The 18,007-nt window shown below is 42.3% G+C and overlaps 1 protein-coding gene across 4 annotated transcripts in view; it reads left to right on the top strand.

Annotated features, from left to right (window-relative positions):
- Window positions 1-13,082: 13,082 nt before the first annotated feature.
- Window positions 13,083-18,007, top strand: part of ACSL3 (acyl-CoA synthetase long chain family member 3) — a 56,587-nt gene continuing 51,662 nt past the window's right edge. For 3 of the 4 annotated variants that reach the window (XR_010885040.1, XR_010885039.1, XM_067301922.1), the window contains exon 1: window positions 13,083-13,168. The gene's annotated coding sequence lies outside the window, so the exon portion shown is untranslated. The remainder of the gene's footprint in view (window positions 13,169-18,007) is intronic. The other variant, XM_067301923.1, reaches the window with a different exon arrangement.

Genomic DNA, 18,007 nt, shown 5'->3' with positions numbered 1-18,007 from the left:
AGGACGGAGGAGCTGGGCAGGAGCGCCTGGGCGAGCCCCGTGCATGGGGCGAAGCGCCCCACGGCGGCACGGCCTTAGATGTGGGTCCGCAGGGACGGCAAGGAGCCGGGGAGCTCAGCCATGGATGAAAATCAGACATGAGGGTTGCACCTGGGGCTGAACTCTCCTGAACTCTACAGGTAGTTGGGTATGGAGTGAGGTCTTCACCCGGATGGTGTTAATAGAAGTACGCTGACTTCTGTGGGGAATGGGGTTGACCCATGCTGCTTTAATTCAGCGGTGAGGAAAGGAGGGCCTGGCTTGGCTGTGTGGAAATGACCTTCACCACCTGGTGGGATCTACGATAGAAATGTCTACTGGTGGTGGTCTTTTAGTGCTTAGCCACTGATTTAATTAAGAGTTTTCCTGAGTTGAGCCTGAGGAAAAAAGAAAGATGCTTGGATTTGGTTGCTAGCAAATCCAATATTACATCTTTTTATTTCAATATGTAAATCTTTTCATTTAATGGGTAATAATACTCTATAGATGACCTAGTGATGGATAAAAAAAATATAAACTAGCTTCATGGAAGAAAAAATGCAGATACGTTAAGAGCATTTTATTCTGTTTTCCTCATTTGCAAACCTCCTCATCTTTCTAAGATCTTGACTGCAATGGGTTTTTTAGTCTCTGCTTTGATTATGTCAATGTACCTGATGCAAACTCCTGCTACAGATATGCTGCCATTATATATGTGACGACCAGGGCAGCAAATACAGATTGAAGGTGCAGGGTATTGACAGCAAGGAGGGAAATCAGTGTGCATGGGGCAGACTGTGGAGTGTGAAGAGCCCCGTGACAGGGTTTTTTTGTTGGCATGTTTGCTTATTTTTTGCTTAGGGGATGAGCTGGAGAGAGGGCAAATGAGCACCACCAGCAAGCAAGGTGTTGTCAGGCAGAGGGTACAAAAAGTGGTGCTGAGTCACATGTCTTCCTTTGGGCAAGGATGTCGGTTGTTCACAGTCAGAGCGGCGTTTGAAATGAGCACTGCTGTGCCTCGGTGTCTGGTGTTCAGCTATGCAAACAGGCACACTGCAGACGTCACTGAGGTATTTACTCACGCACCTACAGCTGTGCTCTTAATTCGTTAATTAAGCCAGAGCCAACACCTACTGAAGCCAATAGGAGTTTGGCTCAAGTGAGAGGGATGTAATTTTGCCTTTTAGTTAACATGCATTACATATAATTGAACCTGCTGCAGGAGAGAGAGGCTGATCTTAAGCTGACAATTCCTTGTTTAGATGTGACTTAAAATAACTAGCTTTGGAAAGCAGCACTGACGGCAAGGAGAAGTGGTCTCCTGCCAGCGCCGCCTGCAAGCTGCTGCAGAGAGCACGGGAACTGTCGTGTCGCTCTGACTAACCCCAGAGGCCCTTTATCCCAGCCTTGCAATCACCCACTGAATGGCTGAATAAAAACCAGCAGCAAGAGCTGGCTGGAGCCAACAAGAACTAAGGAGCTGGAATGGGCTGGGAACGCTTCTTCCTGTCTCACTTCCGCAGAAGCAGTCTGCACCCAAGTAGGGGAGAATTCAGTTAGCAGAGCTAAGGGACAGCGAGCACAGTCACTCAGACATGATCCGCCAGCCTGGTAAGCAGAGGGGCTATTAGCACAATTAGTGCCCGTGAAATGGCATACACACACCAGCTTCCAATTATTTAAAAAATATATCCAGCTTTCCGTGGATACACACTTGTTTGGCGGTTCAGGTTGTCACAGCCAGCTCTTACTGTCCCATTTTGAAATCTTAGCTCATGATGGAAAAACAAAAGCGAGTCGGGAGGTGTCACTGAAAGCGGGTGATGAATCCTGGCACTGTAGGCAGTGCTGCCGGTGCAAACAGCACGCCGTGCGCCGACAAGCTGGTAGTCTGCATCTCTCTTAGTCATCGTCACGGGTCTAACCCTAACTATGCTTTTAGTTACATGGCACCACAAGTATGCATGTTGTTTTTCAAGTATGAAAAGGTCTTTTGCTTGTGATTGGAGTCTCTGATGCCTCTAAACTTTGATCCTAATCTGATGCAACTGTTTGAAGATCAAGGTCTGTGTTGCATGTGCCACAGCAAGCAATGAAGGCAAAGGGGACGGAGAGCAGGGGTTACAGCAGCTCGGTCAGAGCGTTTGGGTTCTGTTCTGGGAACAGTCTGGTATAGGTAAGCTGTTCATGAGGACCGCAGTTCTCGCAGGGGAGGGAAAAATCTGGCAGGAGATGAAGCAGAATTTTCAGGAGACCCAAAAAGTTTAGTTAAGCAGGAGAATTACCTGCTAGTGGGCCTCTCCTTTCCCTGGCACCAGTTTTGTTGTGTTCTTTTAAAAGAGACATTGTTGAAATACAGCACCTTTTTCTTGAAATTGCCAGTCTGTGGTTTTACTGTCTGCATTTTCAAGGAGGTGTCGAAATCATCAGTTCCTCCTCTAGCCCTCTGTGTCGTGTGTGTGAGTGCTACTCCACAGCTGGCACAAATATTACTTATTTTGGACTTATGCGAGTCAATTCCCATGTTATTATAGCATATATGCGTTTCCTAAATCAAGGACTGGGTTCTGTAGACAAGAAATGTTTCTTGAAAGTCACATTGTTGGCATAAAATTTAAAAAAATCATTAGCTGCACCATGGAAAAATCTGGATTTTTTAGTAGTAAACCTAAGATTGCGTTCTTTACATTCTGGATTCTGAGCCTGTAAATCCTTCAGACTTTGTTTATACAAGCACTGAAATTTTAGGGTTTTCTTTTTTTTAATGAAAACTAATTTTTCTTATATACCTGACTAGTAAATAAAAATTAGGACAAACACAGGTTCCCACAAGGCTCACTGTGATGCCTAGCAGTGCTTTGAAAGCGTTGCTTTTCAGCAGGTTGGGAGATCATGCAGTGTCTTAGGATTAGGAGCTTGACTATTTAGTATTTCTCTAGATGAAAAATACTTACTAAATATCATAAAAACCAACTAAATAAGGGTGATGGGGTGTAATTTGTACCACATTGCCTGATTCTTTGTATATCTGCAGAATAGTACTAATCAACTGCTAAAATCACACTGAAAGCTGGATTTTCTCCTGATTAAAAATGACCATTCTTTTCATGGGGTAATTACTATCTTGTTGATTGTTACGTTCAGTGCTGTGGACTGAGGAAGAGCTGGGTTGAGTAATAGATAAGTCTCAAGAGTTTCATGTATTGATGTTGCAAACTGTTAGAATAAGATAGTAGTAAAGATGGACTAGTGTACCTTTTGTTTTATATGACTTTTGTTCTTTGAAATAGTAGCAAGAAACTTGATATTGCTATAAAATCTGGTATCCCTTACACAAGAAAAATAAGGACATATGAGTTTAATGCTCTTTATTACTATCATCAAAATAAATTTCTTAAGAAATGTTAGTTCTCAATGTTTTTTCTCATACGTTCCTTGACTTAGCAGAAACAAAGCAAATGACACCTAATGACAGTTCTTCTAGCTGTTCCTATCCCAAAGGCATCCAGATTTCAAACAGTGATAGATATTCTACGATATACTTTCAGTAACTTCATTTATTATTCATTAGTATATTACTATTGTATTCACTGTTCTTATTCTCTATTTATATCACTGTTAATTACAATATCACCAGAGTAGTATTGCTGTCTATTGCTAACTTGCAAAGAACCTTGAAAAAATAGTTGATCCAATTTATCTGAAAAATACTTTATGGTAAAACAGCCATTTAGTTTACAGATGTTTTTAACACACCAGCGTGCTACAAGACTAATTGCTCTTATTACTTTAACATAAGAATTAGTATCTAATTTTAAGAGTACAATGACTTACATTTGTCATGCCCAAGATTTTACATTTATGCATATTTTGTAGATATTAAAACTTTTATTTAGGCCTCCAGAAAACATAGTTCATTTCTACCTGTTTACTTAAGAAGCAATTATTGCCCAACCGCCCCCAGGTAACAGCAGTACCTCGCTACAGTCAAAACTGATGCTGTTGGCTGTGTTAAAGTCCCATTCTGGAAGAAAAAGGAGTTGACTCAGTATATGCAATTGAGTTTTGTAATCTTTCAGAATTGTCTTCCAGGAGCAAAACAGGTTGTGTGAGAACACGGCCTTGATGAGCTGTGCTAATTATAATATGTGATTTAAAATTCCAGGCTTTTGTCTAAACTAGAGAAATAGGTGTAACAAAATGCCTTTAAAAACAACCCAAATGCATCAAACCAAGTACAGATATAATTTAAAATGATTACAGAGAATAACTATTTCCAAGGTGATTACTAGCTAAACAATGTTTAGTTTTCCCCAAGTTGTCATAAGCATGAAAGCTTAATATATTAAAAACACATCTTTTGTTTATAGAAGGTCTCTGTGAATAGCAGTACTATCATGTTGTAGGATGACAAGCGCCCACATAGGAACACAATGGTCCTTGTCCCCGCTGGGTATATTATGTCCTTTCAATGCTTAATTGGCTAGTGAAGACAAGCCCAAAATGTGTGTTGTGAGTTATTTATAGTTTGAGAGGATAAAGTCATGTCCCTTGTCTTCTTGCCAAAGGTAATGAATGTTTGGATTGGGGTTAGAATTTCTTAGCATGGGTTGTCTCCAGCAAGGTCTGGAATACAGTATTTAGGAGGAAATACTGCTCATGTTTTAAACTGGATCCCAGTTTCAGGACCTACCACTTCTCTGAGTTATGATGTTCTCCAAATGTGATAGTTTTTTGGTTTTCTAAGGGGAAGGTTTAGAAGGATAATCCCTTAAAAATATTCACTGCATGTAAAAAATGTGTTGTTTCTAATTTATTACATATATTCACATATATTCTACTTTCATTTCTTGGACATGCTCATGCCTTGGAAATACTCGAAGAGATAAGGGGTACATAATGCAGCATTTGAAGAACACACATGTGATCCATTAGCTGATCAAGCAAGGGTTCTGTAGTGAGGCAGATCATGATATTCAGGTGTCCTCATTTATGTGCTGTTAAGAAAGCGTGGTTGTAGTCTTCCTCACGCATGAACTTAATCTTAATCCTTCTAATCCTTTGACCTTTCCTGCGTCAGGTGAGGATGAACTCTCCATGTGCTCCCAGATATTACTGACCCATTTTCCCTAAACCAAACCACCCTACATCTGAACTCAGTGTTGTATCACTTTAATCATCGAAGAGATCACACTGTCTTCAGTTATTTATGCCTTCTTAAGATTTACTTCAGGATAATGCCAACATGTAGGAGGATTATAAAATCATACTTTATTGCACCTTCAACTATAAATTCGTTAATGAGACCTTTTTCTTAAATCCTCCTGTTTTTATTCTCTGTATGTTTTCTGATTTTACTTGTTACAGGTAGTATTCAGTTCTGTATTTGTACCTTTCTCTTATTCTTTTATAATATAGAAGAGAGTGTTAGTGTGTGTCTGTAGAGTCTATTTTAGTATTTGATTCAGCATTTTATTTTCTTTGGGTTTTAACCTGTGATCCCTTTCTCTACTATTGCAATGAGCAAAAAAAATGCACAAAAATGTGCTCTAGCACATATTGGATTGTATTTACTCTTTATTAGGCACATAAAATGTAGCTGTTAGTGAAGTTCTTTTTTATTGTCTGCTGTTTTTGATACCGGATTTTCAATCACTAAGTAATTGTAATGAAGCAAAGGAGTAGATGCATCAGTCAGTACTTAAATAAAACTCCTGTTAGCACTGCTGAAGAGTAACCTGAAGGGTGAACGTCCCCTTGAGTAGCAGGCTGTATTATTTGTCTGATGCAAACAGTAGAGAACACTGTAAATATGTAATTGAGCAGATCTGACGTTCTGCTCATCATTGCCCAGAAGAGCCTATGAATGCGTAGACCCATGAATAACCACTGGTTTTATACATGTACAAGTGTTATAAATTAGGCTTTAAGGAAATAGTTAACTTTTTTTTTTCCTCACATCCGCTACTGGCGTGTCTCAGGTCTATTACTTTGCTGCTGCGTAGCCCCAGTGTTTCCGAAGGGCTTTACAGATGTTTGATGAACAAAATCCACATACAGTTTGGCTTACTTAAATACAATAAACTATTGCCTTGCAAAAAGGGTCAAGCAGCAGACAATGTAGCAGTGGTCAACATGGCCCATAAAATAGGACACCTCTGCTATATCCCTAAATTTTTTTAAAGATTCACTGTCTGAACTTAGTCAAATCAGTGTGATGGCTTACTTTCCATACCTCTGGAAAGGGGAAAAATAGTTGCTACCCTCCTATACAAAGTGCACTGAAAGCCATTCTTCAGAAGTTTCATAACTTCATTCTAGCACTGCTGTTCTTTAGTATAAAGGAAATCCAAGTGTGTCTAATGAACTCAATTTGTGCAGACTGCATTTCATGGGTATTCAAGTGATTTATTTTTTTGTTATGCCAATGTGAAAGCAGATACAAGTGTTAGTATTCAGACAACCCCAGATTCAAAATCAATTTAATGTACAAGCACAGGATGCAGTCTGAATAATCAGACTCTGAATGTATTGATCAAGAGAGGCGTTGCTCAGAATCTGCAGAACATAGTCTGTGAGTCACAAAATGCTTGTTAGGCACAAGACGCTTTCTTTTTCAAAATGTATACAGTAATTTCATTTCTTACGCATCACAAGACAGTGCAACTGCCTATTTTTATATGAAACTCCTATCTTTCTTTTTCCAGGATTAACTTCTCTATAATCAGATGTTTGTCAGACTTGTGGTGTATGCATGATTGAATGATTTCCAAACTTTATAGTTTAGGCAGGACTAAATCCTTTCAGTCAGTAATGTCATAGAAATATGATGGGGTAATGGTGACTGACTTCATGAAATCTTTGAGCAGACTTAAACCCACACTAGAGAAAAGGTACATTGCAAATGTGAGTGAAGAAGTTGCATTATGAATGCAGTTTGCACAGAACACATGAGAAATGGGGGGCATTTTCCCAGAACCCATCCCAGGTACATTCAGGCACCTGAATAAGTACTGTTGTTTCCCAAACTGCCACGTACTCAGCAGTTTACTTCAGTTAATTTTCTCAAATAACCCCACACAGTAAGTTGCCAGGTAGCATAGTCTGAGCAGCCGTTCTGTGTGCGAGCACTGTGGAAGGCAGGCAAGACAGCTCAAATGTGGACTCAGACCTGTGCTTGACTGGCAGTGTAGGTGTATGTGGATATTTTTACGGTCTATTTGATGATTAAATCATGTTATAACACACTGGTCACTCAGACAGTCTTTGGAGCCTTCTTCCTGCAGACTTGTTACTGCTTGTTGTTTGATGCTTTTGATTCCTCTTGGCTGCCTTTGATGCCGTCAGCTCAACTGTAAGGTTTCACTGGCCTAGAAGACGACACGAGGCTTTTGTGCAAAAAGTTCAAGAGCAGAATTAAATTCTATTTTTAATACTGCCTCTGATTTTCCATTGGTGACACAATTTCTCATACTATGGCAGTTCCAGAGTGTGGCAGTGTTCCAGACTGCGCTTGGAAGGTTTTATTATACATCCCAACCTATTTACATGCTTTCCCCTAGTTGGAAATTTCAGTGTGGAGGGGGGGGAGGGGGGTTGTTATACTATTAATACCTAGATAGCATTCTGATTTATTGCAGTAGGTTGGCAGTGTATCTGTGGTATTAATAAATACAAGAGGGAAATTTAAACAACTATTCAAAGCTGAACTATGTCTAGTGATGATAAATTTTACACTATCCCCTTGATCACCTTATTATTAATGTCATCAATCTCTCTCTGTCAAAAGTGACAGTGTATATTAGCACCTGGCATGACTGTATTACCAAGTGTTATACTAAGTAATTAATCATTTGAGGCATGTTGCCACAGTTTGCTGCTTTCCAATGTAAGCTTAGAGACTTACTCATTTGTTCCTTTATTTGGAAACAAAAAGCTTCTTATATAAAAATGAGTCAAATGTACTGATATGTAAGTGGAGGCTATTTAGCATTGAAATCGCATGCTGCTTTCTCTAGAAAAAAAAAATCCGTCTTTTAAAAGAACATCCCAAAATTAACAGTTCTGAGAATGATCAGTTTAGGAGCACGAACTCCTCCTGCTGCCAGAACTCTCATCCCAGCTGACTTTCCCTGCCACTTCAGCATATTAGTTCAGCCCTCTCTACAGATTAAGAGGACTTTCAAATGCCACATTACCAGGAAATCCTTAGAAATAGAATGTTGCAATACCAATCCTATCTAATTAAAAGAAAAAGTCAAATGGTATGGTGTGCCCCTTTGCTGAAATGGTTATTGTTTGTAGCTAAAGAAATCAAACTTATAAGCAAACAATTTAATAGCATTATGATTTTTTTAGTTAAAATTCATATAACTTACTGTGAGTAATACTGTAGCAATTTGTAGCTCTCAAATATCTATTCAGTCATGGAGAAAGTTTAGTAATTGTAGAGTCATCTACTCTTCCCAAGTTTGAAGGCTCACAATGAAATATATTCTATCCAGACCCAGAGCTGTGTTCTGCACCAACCTTTCTTTAATTGTCTCTTTCTCACACTAGAAGTCAATTTAGGTTTTAGTTTAGCCATATACAGCTTCTTGAAGTACTTTACTTTGTTTGTGTCCCTCCAGGGATTTTTAGCTAAATGCTTTCACATCTGTGATATCTGTGACACTGCTTTTTTCCCCTCTAGCTTTTTCCCTGAATGTCAGTATGTAGCAGTCTGTTCATCAAGGATCAATGCCAGCCTTCCACACACATCTACCCATTCATAGATTCTCTTTCATAAATGCAGCTCTTAGTGGGTGGTTTTTTAATACCCACTGGATATTAATTAGAATTGGCCATACATAACCAGATAACATTGGTTATCTGTTTTCTTTCCTGATGAGTCATTTGACTGTACTTCCAAATCAGTATTTGTATAAGATCACTTGCAATCTAAAAACTGCTCACTGTTATTTACTACTTGCTATTCATTCTCTGTTGTTGATCAAACCATATGGCACTGTTTCTTTCTCCTTGACTGGATGCCCACAGATTTTTAAAAGAGAAAGTGAGAACAGTTAATCAGTCTTTCTTACTGCGAATTAAAAAAAATAAACATTTGTGAATATGTTAAGGTAATTAGTAGGGCCCATGAATGTTTTCACAAATATTTCTTCTCTGCCTGAATATTCCAGGGTGATGTAAGATCTTCTGTACTACCTTTAATTGTGTTATTGTGTGTTCTTCTTTAAATATAAACCAGTGAATATTTTAACTTGTCAGTTCTGATCATTGAGCATAGCTTGTGCAGTAAAGGTCAAGGCCTTCCAGAATCATGAGTGTATGTCTTGCACAGTTTAAATTTCCAACTATAAACATAGGTTATCGGTCATTTTAAATGTGATCATTGTGTCTATTATAAATCCCCAAGATCTTTGGTTTCCCAAATATTTCTGGATATTCAGCACAGAGTCATACAGGAAAAAGTGATACAGTATAAAACACACATTATACCAAAATCTTCCAAACTTTCCAAAGCCCTACTCTGTACCAAACTACATCTAAGCAGAAAAGGCATGGTAAAATCCCTGAAATCATGAAAAACAGTAAAACTCTGCCCATGCTATATATAAACATTAAGAATCTATAAAGAGGCTCAACAGAATACCAAATATATATAGGATTCGGTTTATATTCAGTATCACAGAATCACAGAATGGTTGAGGTTGTAAGGGACCTCAGGAGATCATCTAGTCCAACCCCCCTGCTCGAGCAGGGTCACCTAAAGCACGTTGTACAGGTTGTCGTCATACTTAGGCATGTATTTAAACCTTAGGCGTCTCTGACTTTGAGGTTGCTCAGTCAGCATGGACTGCAGACAATCGTTCACCTCTGCTGCTGAAGAGAGTTAGGAAAGACAGGAGGTGCCACATTATCTGGCCTGGAGCTCCGTCTCCAGCAGTCGCCAGCACCAATGCAGCACCTTACAGCGTCACTACACAGCAAAGTTTAAGAAGTCTTACCATAGACTACTGTACCTGGACACAGTTTAACCTTTTAATCACAGCTCCTTAGAAATTGTTTTAAACACTAATGAATGAAAGCTTCAAAACTTGTTAGCATTTACTAGTTCTATGCATTTTTGTTGTTTATTTGAATGGCTTACTCCTATCTAAATTAGCTTAAGATACTTGTGCTGGACAGCTTTCTAGGACATAAAAAATGCTCTGTAATGAATGTCTGATACTGGGGGAGTTCAACACCGAAAGCCTTAGAATTTCTTGAAAAACATCTTGCTGGAGAGCTATGCCATCATAAACTCCTCATTTACCCTTAAGGCTGTTAGTGATACGGTCAACAGCTATGCCCCCTTGGAATAAAGATAGGCCCTAGTCACACAGTTAGCTTTTGTATTTCAAAAAACTCAAAGTTCAGGCAAGCTTAGAACATGCACAATGATGCAGCCTATCATAAAGATAAGGGTGAAATGCAAAGTTTACAACAAATCTGTATGTGGAGTAGAAGTGTATTTGGAATCTCCCTCTCCTAAAATTTGGTAGTCTTCAGATCTAGCAATTTAATACAGGGCGACCTTTAATTTCAAGTTGTGGACTCCATGCATTTCTCAAAGTGAGACTTTTGCCCAAATATTGCATTGCTCAGTCAGTCGTGACTACCTGGGAGCAAACAAGAGAACGGGGAATTCAATGCTAGATCTGAGCCTGAGCAGATAACTGGCTGAGGGGCTGTGCCTCGCTCTCTGCTATCCAGTGTCAAATCTCATCTTTCTTTATGTAAAACAGCTTTTGTAGTTTTATCTTGAAACTTCCTTGCCTTGAATGAAATTCGAAAGATTACATGTCACAAATCTAGGATTAATTTCATTGTGCTTCAATTCACATTGTATTTATTGTCTTAAATCCATGTTGCCTCTACTAGTGAAGTGAATCCTGTGACAGAAAGTCATTTGAACTCTGTCCCATTGCAGAAATGCCCACATTTTCCATCTTTAAAAAATGAGTTTCTCCTCCTTCCAAGTATACTGTTTTACGCTTATCCCTTTTTGCATTTTCTGATGTGAAAAGTTTAAATATAACCTCTTTACACTCCTACCCAAATTTCAGTTACCATTTCTTTGGCTGGGTAGTTCATGACCTTTATAGCTCAGAAATCTTCTCTGGATAATGTTTTCCTGCTTTTCAGAATTGTCAGTTGTGATCTCTTCTGTTCCAGATCTAAACACCTGGAAGCATTTTTTTTTCCCAGTAACTGAGACGACTTATCTCAGTTGGTCTTTGGATTAGAAGCGCATACCCTGTTAACTTGCTTTTAGTAAGAGTCAGCGTATTCCCTGCTACACCGGGACTCCAAGAGTCTAAACTGACAGTGCACATAACCACATGCAAACAGCGCTTTTCCTCTGAAATACGTGGTATTTATGAAGGGGAAGGTGGAAGAGCTATTTGTTGGATATACTGCATGTGCTGTGGTCAGCTGCACAGTTTATAAACGGTGCAAAGTAACCCACTCCCAAACAATCTGAGGTACGTTTCCGTTCAGATTGCTGCCATCAACTTTTAAATCCTACTATCCCATTGCGTGTACTTTGCAATACAGATCTATGGGCTGTTCAGATCCAAGGGTCGTGTGAGAGGAATGCTGGACCTGCACAGAAGGTGGAAAACGAACCTAAGCCTTCTGGCAATGGTGGTTGCCACCAATGTGGATACAACCATACAACCTGCTTTAATTAAATCTTTCTTCTGGGCCTTGAAACCTTGTTCCCATATGTTATTTTTATTTTGCTTATCTCTGGCAGGTGCTTATTTATTTTGCCTTTCAGTATCCAGTCTGTATCATGCTGGCTAAATTAAAATCTTTAATTCTAATTTAAGGAACATTTGCAGGGTCTGAATGACTCAATATTGATAAAGGAAGCTGTCAGGAATTCATAGATATGAACCTGGCCTAGAGCAGTACTAACTGAAACTTGCTCTGTATGATGCCAGCTTTGATGATAGTTGATGTGAAGTTGAGTGGTCTTATATTAAGTTCTGCAGGCCTAGAGCTGCACGTCATAAGCCTCTGTAGCGACCGGACCTAACGACACCTTTGTTTAAAACCTTAACAGTAACCTCAGACTCTGGAGTTCTTGCAACAGCCCTGGATTTGAAAAAATGCTACATGCACCTAAAAAGGCTGAAGACTCTCCCCAAGGTGCCTGGGCAGGGCCCAGCTCTCCTGTGCGTGGCCTCGGCCCCGGCTGTCCTACACGGCTCGCAAATTCTGGATGACGCTTCACGAAGAGCATTAAGAGTTCAATAATTCGCCTAAAAATAAGTTACTAACACCTGAATCAGAAGCCTTGCTGAAAAGGCATATTACTGTGTAACGAAGCTCCAGCCAAAACAAGGTAACAGTTCCTATTTTTGCACCCAAGGCAAAATTAACTTTTTACATCGTCTGTAAATGTATACAATTCCCTATCATTATGGGAGCTTCTATCAAAGTAATGAAAATAACGGCAAAGTAAAGATAATTAACATCAGTTTTAATATTGGTAAATGAAACCCAAATTTACGTGAGGGGAGACTGGGCAATTTTTAAGTGTAACGGCTCCCACGCTGGCAGGTGACCCTCCCCTCCCCTCCCCTCCGCCACCCCGGGCGGCCCGGTCCGGTCCGGTCCGGCGGCAGCGCTTGCTCCCCGCGCGCCTCAGTGGGGCTGGCGGGCGGGGCGGGCCCGCTGGGGGCGGGGCGGGGCGGGGCAGGGGCGGGGCAGGAGGGAGCGCGCTCCCCTCGGCGCACGCTGCGCGCTGCCTCCCGCCCCCGCCACGCACGGGGTGTCGCGGCTGACGCTACCGCGCCGAGGCCCCGCCCGCCCCCGCGGCCCCGCCCCGCGCTCGCCCCGCCCGCCAGCGCGGCGCGGGTGACCTGTAGTAACCCCCGGCCCGGCTCGCCCCCCCTTCCCCCTCCCCGCGGAGCCCGGCCCCGCGCGCCACCGCGCTCCGGCCAACCAGGAGGCGCCCGCCGCGCATACGGAATGAGGGCGCGCGGCGGCGGGCTGCCGCGCGGGGCCTGAGCCAGCGGTCGGGGCGCGCGGGGAGGCCGCGGCGGCGGCCGAGGGGCGCGGAGAGGCGGCCGGCAGCGGGCGGGCGGGCCCGGTGAGTGCGGGGGCGCCGAGGGGAGCGGCGGCGGCGGCGGCGGCGGGGGGAGGGGGGCGCCTTCCGCTCGCTGCGGGCCGCCGTAACGGGCGGGCGCGCGGGCCTGGCGGCAGCGCCGGCGCCGCCAACGGCCGCGCGGCGGCGGGTGAGTGCGGGCTGCGCCGCCGCCGTCCGGGGCGCTGGGGCGGCTCGGCCGGGCTCTGCGGGGCGGGGGGCGGCTGCACGGCCGCGCTGGCCGAGCGGCGCTCCGGCGGCCTGGCGGGGGCGGTTACCGCCCGCCCTCGGAGCGGGGGGAGAGGGTCGGGAAAGGAGCCGCGGCTCGATCCGTGAAATAAAAGCGGGCGTGGGGAGCGGCGGGGTTTGGGCCGCGGGGGAGGCGCGCGCTTGCCGCCGCTGCGCGCCGCGTTTCGGCCCTTGCGTGCGCGGAGGGGGCGAAGGCACGGAGCGCGTGGCGAGGCGGCGGGGGTCGGGCGGCGGCGGAGCGTGGCCCGGGCTCGAGGCTCCACGAAAGGTAGAGGCTGCGCAACGCCTCCCTTGCCGAGAGCCTCGGGCCGCGGCGGGCTCGTCAGCGAGTGGAAGTGCCTCGGCGTTGCCCGCCGGCGTGCGAGCAGGGCGCTTGGATCGCCCGAATCGTAACAAACGCGCCAAGTAGGTTCAGTTAGAATATCCTACATCTCGCTATCCTAAATCAAGCGTATTGGAGAGGAAAGAACGTTACAAGATTACTTGAGATAGTTCTATAAACAGGGTGAGGTCCAGTGTGTGGGGTCAGTATAAAATCTTTTTAAAGTGAGCAAACGGTAGTCTTCAGTAAAAATTAAAACCCTGGCTTGATTAGGAACAGTTGCAAGGAAGTTAGCTTATGCACGCTGCCAGCTTTTTTTTTTTCTTTAGCTTTTTGAAGAAAATAAACACAACAACCTGTATATATATATATTTTTATATAGTAGTATACAATAGTCAGCAGAGATATATATTTTTAAATTGAAAGAACTGCATTTTGTTAAAAAGTACCAGATTTTAGAACATATTCTCTGGCCTATGAAATGGATTTGCTAGGACCAAACGTGAAATTCCTGTATTTAAAAAGCCAAACTCTCTAATTATAAAAGTGTTGTTATCAATACAGAATTTCTGAAAAAGAGCAAAACCAATAAATCGGGGTATTTTTGCTGGAGACAGAAATGAAAACTACACATGTTTATAGGTCTTTTCATATGATAAATGTTTTTCAGTATTTCAAAAAGTCTGTTAAGGGCAAGGATATTTTTACTTAAAATATTTTAGAATATTCTAGAAGTCTTAAAGAAGATTTGAGTGATCGTGGAGTTTTTTAATGATACTCCACTAAGCATCATGTAAAGAAAAATTACAAAACGAAATCAATAAGATCTGACTGGACTTAATGAGATTTTTGTTTGATTCTGTTATAGAAACAGTCTTTCCCCATAGTGGACTTAGCATCTCACTGTGTAAAACATTACTGTGGCAGGTGACTTTTTTTTCTGGGTGTAAAAGTAAAAGTCAAAAGTGGTAGATGCAGTATCAGGTCTGGTTTATGTCCTAAGAGGAAGATAATCATCTCAGTGTGCTCATAAGACTTTATGCTCATAACCATCTGCACCACTGTGAGAGCAAGAGCATCATTGTATTTGCCTGTTCTGTGTGCCCTAAAAAATTAAGGGAAGACATTGTTAAGTCTGGTAATTCCTCTTTGTCCTGTGGGTTTGTACTTCAGAAGCGGTTGAAGCTAAGCATTGTGACTGAAAAGCTTACTTTTCTCTGCAATTGTTCAGCACATTTTTTATTGTTAGTCCCTAGAAAGTGGAGGTAGATCCAAATTATATGCTTTGTATGTTCAGTCTTGATGGCTGTCTGACAACCTTGAGTGAACCTGATGGATCTGATTATCCATGTGCTCAAGATTTCTGAAAACCACAACACACCCAGCCTGTGGTATGGACCCTGTCCATGCTGACTGGTCAGGAAAGTGAGCGTTTTGCTATTGGAAATAGCATCCCTTGGAGAGAAGCATACCTACCAAATTTATTTTAAAATACTGTACTTTGATGCTCAAGAAACTGCTGTGTGGTTCTGAAAGTTGTCCCATAGCCAAGATTCCCCTTCTGCTCAAAGTAATTGTGAAAATAATAATCCCCAGCCTCAACCAAACATGACATCAGCAGATATTCTGGATATTGATCTATGTAACTTTCCAATTTATGCTACTATTATACTATTATGTCTCATAGGCGTTCTGGTATTATAATAGTGAAATAAATTTCTTTAATCAAGAGATCTGGTTCAGCCTGAACCCCCGAAACATCAAAATGAATAATTTTTCCAGTAAGTATCAGTCTAAAGAACTACAGGAAATGTCTTGATGCTTGACTGAAGGCACTGTGCTTCTCCTGGACAGGTGAACATTAAAGCCATTTATCCCCCAGCCCATATTTAGTGCCAGTTTAGGGCTTTTATTACTGCTTTCAACAGGCCAATGAATGGTTTGAGCCATAATCATATTAAAGACCAAATTTTTATCAGTGAATCTTCAAGACAGCTGGAACAAAAGCAGCACACATGACTCGGGGCAAAATGTGAGAGAACTATGTATAAAGCATCCTTGCTAAGGAGATCCAACTATGGCGTGAACTTCCAGAAGGGAGCAGGAAGAATTGAATCCTGAAATGTTTAGAAACCTGCATTTTCTTAAAAAATAGTTTTTTTCAGAGGAAGAGTAACTCAAAACCTATCCTACCGAACAAGCCTTCACCTGTCGTCACAGTGACAAAGCCAAAAGAATAACGTAGCCTGAAGCTGCAACATTATCATGCTGTGAAGACTAAGTTCAGATGGCTTAAATTCCACTCAAGACCCTTTTCTCAGTCAGTGGAGAAATCTAGGTGTTTCTGGAGAGTAATTCAGAGAGTTTACATAAGATGCTGAATGGGGAGCTGCCTGAAAGCCAGCTAATAAGAAATAGTAGGCAGAAGGATTTATGTGGAATTTAGGCCATCTGAATATGGCCCTAAGATGCGACTTAGTAGTGCTAAGTAAGGTGTATTAACACTAAGAAGTCTTGGCTTCAATTTCTATCCATTTTGTCTGCTGCTGTTTACTAAGCAAATTTGCCATTTAAACAGCTACTCAGGGTTAGGGTTAGGTTCCTGGCTTTGTTTCCTGGCAGAGGAATAACCAGCCCCTTGCAGCAATACAGCTGGGGCCTGAGTGACTGGGGGCAGCTCTCCTGAAAAGTCCCTGGGTCTTGGCAGGCAGCAAGCTGAGCAGGAGTCAGCCATGTACCTTGGCAGCAAGGAAGGGCAACTGCCTCCTGGGCCGTACCAACATGAGCATAGCCAATAAGTATACTGAGTGATTATTCCCCACTACTCAGCACTCATTAGACCACATCCAGAATATTGCATCCAGTTGTACTGCCCCCCACTGCCATTTCAAGATGGATGTTGATAAACTGGAGTGAGTTCAGCAGGGAGCTATCAAAGTGGCCTTTGGAGCTAGAGCACCTGTCCTATGAGGAGAGGCTGAGGGAACTGGGCCTATTCTGCTCAGCTTGGAGACAAGGGGGCTTTGGGAGGATGGTATTGTGGGGGGAGCCTAACAGCAGCCTTCCAGTGCCTATGGGGAGGTTATGAAGAAAGTGGAGCCAGGCTATTTGCAGTGGTGAGTGGTGGGAAGACAAGAGACAGCCAGCATAAATTGAAACGAGAGGTTTTTGGATTTAAGGCAGAACTTTTTCACCATGAGGACAGTCACACAGTGGAACGTCCTGCCCAGAACAGTTGTGTAGTCTCCATCCATGAAGATTTTCAAGACCTGACTGGATAAAGCCTTGGGTAACCAGATCTGATCTCATAGCTGACCCTATTTTGAGCAGGAATTTGGTCTAGAGACTTTGTGAGGTCCCTTCCCACCTGACTTATTCTACAGTTCTGTTTAGTTTCTGCCCATAGAGCTGTCATGTTGCCTAGAAGTTTCTGAGACAGCTTATCTGAAACTGGATGCAGTGCGGCAGTTGCAAGATGGAGTTGAATGCAGATTGAGCTATTATACTTGGAGGAATATAGCAAGTATTTGAGCCAATCTTAAGAAGCTGTCCAATGCAAGACTTTATTTGTTTCATTTTACACTCAGAGTTGAAAGAAGTTCTCTTCATCCTGAGATCCTGACCTACATCATGATTTGCAATGTAGTAAGGCTTGAAGAACTCTTGAAGGATTCAGTAACCAACTTCAGGATACCATTTGGCATCTAACTATTTTGAGAAAGTTGAAAGAAATCACTTGGATAGGCCTGAATGACTATGACTAAATCCAGGACTATAGGAAGAAAATAAAGTTCAGATCTCCTAAGGAAGCTGAGATCTCAGGCTGTAGTAGCTTTTAAATCAAATGGGGAAAAATGCTGCCTACCCAATCAAAATTGTTTGAGAATCAACCTGTTTTAAAACTTGCAAAGGTCTTTACTTACCTTTGAGAAGGAATTATTCTCACACGTTTTCTTGTCCTTTAAGCAAATGAACAGCTAATTGGAAGTCAAGATACTGACTAGCTGTCTGTAATCCCACAGAAGGAGGAGGAAGCAATGTGTCAATATACCTGCGTTGCAAAGTTGTGTTTCTATCAGTGTTCATGAGTGTTGTTAATTACCAAGATGTGCTAGTTAATTACAGTATCAGATATGGGACAAACTGGCTTCTCTGTTTCATGAATTTCCTGAAAGGCAGGGAGGATGGCCAGAATTATCACAAGTTACTGAATACGGATTTTTCACAGTGTATAGCTCATAAACAGCAGGCACAAACTGCAAGCCTTTTCCCGT

The sequence above is a fragment of the Apteryx mantelli genome, chromosome 9, assembly GCF_036417845.1.
Source record: "Apteryx mantelli isolate bAptMan1 chromosome 9, bAptMan1.hap1, whole genome shotgun sequence".
In the NCBI taxonomy this organism is placed as follows: domain Eukaryota; kingdom Metazoa; phylum Chordata; class Aves; order Apterygiformes; family Apterygidae; genus Apteryx; species Apteryx mantelli.
This window is presented reverse-complemented; position numbering and strand designations above follow the sequence as displayed.